This window comes from Pteropus vampyrus, unplaced genomic scaffold (assembly GCF_000151845.1).
Source record: "Pteropus vampyrus isolate Shadow unplaced genomic scaffold, Pvam_2.0 Scaffold215, whole genome shotgun sequence".
In the NCBI taxonomy this organism is placed as follows: domain Eukaryota; kingdom Metazoa; phylum Chordata; class Mammalia; order Chiroptera; family Pteropodidae; genus Pteropus; species Pteropus vampyrus.
Genome location: NW_011888996.1, coordinates 1,177,246 through 1,182,142, shown reverse-complemented (window position 1 = coordinate 1,182,142; position 4,897 = coordinate 1,177,246).

The following is a 4,897-nucleotide window of genomic DNA, read 5'->3' as shown; positions in this document are numbered from 1 at the left end:
CTTATTCCCAGCCAAGTGATTTTTCTATTATGTCAAAATATGTAGCTTTGGGAGAAGATGGGGCAAGAAGTTAAATAAATAAGGGTGGAGATGATGATGATGATGATGTTAGTAATGACAGGATCATTTGAACCAGTTTTCTTTGGTTACATATTTGAATCATCTGGGTAATATCAATAATACTGATGCCTGGATTTCACCCCAAAGATTCTAATTTAAATGGTTCATGGTACAGTCTGAGTGATGGGCTTTTTAAATATATCCCTCTGGTAATTCTAATAATGTACATCCAGAGTTGAGAACTACTGGTTTAGAGGTACTTCCTTGTGGCTTGCAAATCCTCAGTGACAATGGTCAAACCAAGATCAGGCTCCACTGCCCCCATGAGGAAGCCCACAGAGAAGTTTTATTTCATGGTTCCAAAATTACCTGCTGTACAAGACTAAGATGTGAGCTCAGTGCACCTTGCTGGACATGTTGAGAGGGAACAAGCAACTGGCTACCTCTCCACTTGGGAGCCACCAACCCTGTAGTCTCTGTGGGCACCTCTCCCTGCTCCCAGCTGTGAAAGGCTAACTCAGAAGCAGAAATTACATCCATATGTGGTCCTACACATTATAAAAAGCATGGTATCCTGGAGACAGCTATGGGTGTGTGTGTGTGTGTGCGCGCGTGCATGTGCAAGAGCATGTGCATGTACATGTATATATATATAAATGAAATTACTACAATCAATTTTAGGTTCCTCTACATTTAACTATATTAAACGTACAACAGCTAAATATTATGTAAGGGCAGAACCATGATGTTGAGAGAATCTTGAGGTTATTCTGAGCTACCAGGTGGCACCATATTGCTCATCTAGCTAATAGCCTTCTGTTTAAGCAGATTAGTCAAGTCCACTTCAGGATTCATGGCCATTATTCACCAATATATGACCCCTCTTCTACCCAAGGGTAAACATAGAGAGTAGGGCCAGCCAGGCTTGAGCAGATCTCACAAAATTGAACTGATATCTCAAGGGTGTAATGTGTCAAGCTGGAGTGGAGAGGCTCAGAATCATGTCCTTGAGGAGCGAGGAGTCGAAACTGGGGTAGGAAATCCAATAACTGGGGTTCTGGAGCAGGAATCAAGGTATGGAGTCCAAAACAATGTTGTGATACCATGGAGACAGACGGTGGGCATTAGAGAAGCTAGAAAAACAGAAGGAGGCTTGGAGCCATTCTGGTACAATTGGCCATTTGTAAGAGAAGCAGGGACCAAAGTGAAGTGGACAATTATAATTGTCTATGTATCTATTGTAAATTATTTCATTTTTATAGGGAAGTATATTATAAGGAAATTAAAAAAAAAATAAACTGGCAGGTGTCTGATATTAGACCAGTGAAAAGAGATTAAAAATACTTTTGTACCTGAACAGACACTTCTCCCAAGAAGACATACAAATGACCAACATACATATGAAAAGATGCTCAATATCGCTAGCTATTAGGGAAATGCAAATCAAAACCACAATGAGATACCATCTCACACCTGTTAGAATAGCTATAATCAACAGGACAAGTAATAACAAATGTTGGAGACAATGTGGAGAAAAAGGAACCCTCCTACACTGCTGGTGGGACTGCAAATTGGTGCAGCCCCTACGGAAAACAGCGTGGAGGTTCCTCAAAAAACTAAGAATTGATCTACCACATGATCCAGCAATCCCTCTATTGGGTATTTACCCCAAAGACTTGAAAACCCATATCCAAAAAGATATTTGCACACTGATGTTCATAGCAGCATTATTCATGGTGGCCAGGACATGGAAGCAACCGAGTGTCCTATAACAGATGATTGGCTAAAAAAAACTGTGGTACATACATAAATGGAATATCACTCAGCCATAAGAAGAGATGAAATACTGTCATTTGCGACAACATGGATAGACCTCGAAATAATCATGCTAAGCAAAATAAGCCAGACAGAAAAAGTTGAAAACCACATGATATCACTTATATGTGGGATATAAACCTAAAAGCAACGAACAAAAAGTACAGGTAAACATAGACTCATAGACATGGACAAAAGACTTGTGGTTACCAGAAGGTGGGGACGGGGAGGGGGAAGGTAGATGAGGTAAAAATGGTCAAATATGTGGTGACAGGAAGGAATCTAACTATGGGCGGTAAACACACAATGCATATTGTGTGTGTATGTATGTGTGTATATATATATATCCCTTACTGTTGAATTGCACACCTGAAACTTACTGGATTTCATTAACCAATGTCATCATTTAAAAAAAAGATAAAAAGAAACTTAAAAAACAAAAATACTTTTGTAAGAAAAGAGGATTTTTGAGACTTAAAAATATTATCATGGCCACTCCCTATGCCTCTGAGACAAGAACTGTCCAAATTCAGTGCTGTCTCTCTCATATGCAGGTCTACCCAGAGGCCTGGCTAGGTTGAAGCAGTGAGATATGGAGGAAAGAGCATTTATATAGGATCAGAGACCTGAGCATGAGCTCATACTCTGGCACCTAACAGTGTGTGGTTCAGACAATCTACTTGACCCTGTGTCTTCATTTGAAAACTCATCTTGGCCAGCATTTATTGAACACCTGCTAAGTTCACAATGTGGCACTAGCTGGGGATACAAGGAGAACAGCATTTACTGAGAGAGGAAACACCCCACCGGAAAGCTTTCTAAATGTACATACAAACAGTGCTTAGAAAAGGAGTGGGGAAAATATATTAACTCTGCAGAAAACATTGTTACAGAGGTGAACTTTGTGCTGATCACAGCTGCTTACTGACCAGCACTGGGGACAGGGCTGCATGGCTGTTATGAGTTATGAACTTTGGAGTGTTAGGACTAGCTTGAAATCACTCTGCCACTTAGCAGCTGGTAACATTGGGAACATTATCTGAAAAATGAGGGTGATAACAGTATATATCCCATAGGTGAGAAGTAAGATGATACAGATGAAATGGTCAGAATGGTGCCTGGTCCATAGGAGATGCCAGCCTTTACCTCTGATTACTGAATAAATAATAGAGAAGGGATTTCCAGGAAGAAAATAGAGAGTAGGGCAGAGCATTCTAGGCATAACTTGAAGAAAGACAGAAATACGAAGAGAATGATGCACGTTGGAACTAAAGGATATAACAGGAGGACCTGCAACATGTGGGGGAGGGCAGGGGACAAGCCTATAGAGGCAAGTGGGGGCCAAACCTGGACAGGCCCTGCAGATGCTCTGAGGAGTGCGGTCTCTCTCCAGAATATCAGGGAAGCCATTCATAGAGGGTCACAGAGCTAGGTGAAAGGGTTGGATAAAGCAGTCTCTGGCAGCTTTGTTGAAGTTGAGCTGAGGAAGAGAGACTGGTGATGGGGATGTGGAAGGATCAAACGAAATAATGAGTGTGAAAAAGGCTCATTTTAATCTCCAAAATGCAACGTAAGTGTGAGTGGTCCAGAGAGACCAAGACAGTTCTGGTAACTCTCCCTTGGCTGAGGGAACCTTGGGTAAGAACCGTTCCTTTCCTGCCCTGGGAGGAAGTGGAGAGGGGCAGGGTGAGGCGCCCAACTCTTTCTTCCTGTGCCCGAGTTTGTGGCAGACAAGAATCATCTGAAAGGACTTCTCTTGCCTCAGCCTTCTTACCCGATCGGCCTCCACATCATCTCTTGGATAGGAAATTTCCCTTAGTAGCTGTAAGTAGACTAGGGATGAATGGAGTAGGCTGAATTTGACCTGTTTCTCTTAGTTACTAGCTCTGTGACCCAGGCAAATTACTCAACCCCAACCTCCTCTGGCCTCAATTTTCACATCCATTAAATGGGTTTAACACTAATACCTACCACGTAAGATGGCTCTGAGTATTAAACGAGTTAATATGTGGAAAGCACTAGAATGGAACCTGGCATACAGTAAGTGCTAAATAAGGAGTCTGTTAATTTAAAAGGATATATTAAATGATAATAATTATACCTACTTTAAAATTTATTGTGAACATTAAAGTATTTGGGGTAATGTCTGGCATATAATAAACCCTTAATTAAATTAATCTAAGGGATGCTCCAGAACCCAGGGAAAAACCAAGGTGGGGAGGTGAAGTGTGGATGGGAAGGATATTTTCCCTGTTTCAGTGAATCTACCTGAATATGGGCTTTGCCTTGTGGTATTTCTATTTGAAGTTTATTTTGTGTGTCTTTTTTGTTAATCATTTTTTTCAGTTATAAATTCTCACCTATACAACCAGCAATTTCCATCTCTGAAGAGAATTTGGCTCCACTTCTTGCCATAGGACCTGGTCTTTAACTGCCCAAAGCTGTCTGAGTCCACTTCCGCTCTGAGGCAGAAGAATGTACTAAATGACCTCCTCTCATTCTAAAGATTCTTTTTCTAAAAGTGATGTCACCATGAGGCTTCTGACAGGTCGGATTTCCATTGTTCATTGCTATCTCACACATAGCCCTCACACCTTTCATCCCATTCATCTCAATTGCTTTGCAAGAGAAATGTAGGACTGTGTCTCAGGGTCCTAGAGCTTCCCATGAGTTTCGAGAGAGAAGAGGAGGTGGATGTTTCTCCAAAGAGCAGAGAAGAAACCAGCAAATGGGGAGCTGGGAGAATAGGGACATACCTGCTGTTTAAGGGCTTTGTGCCCTTGGCCCTCTTCCATGCAGAACCTCATGGCAGCCACAAGAGGGCCAGTTTCCTCAGGAGAAATCAGAGAAGCCCAAGTGGGATCCCAGCTCTGTCTCCTGAGCTACAGGATCTAGAACTACTCACTTAACTTCTCTAGCATTTCCTCATTTGTAAAATTAGAACAACAACAACAACAACATGTCATGAGTGTTTATAAGGACCTGTGAAATGATAACTTTCTTCTTGTTTCCTAGACATGCA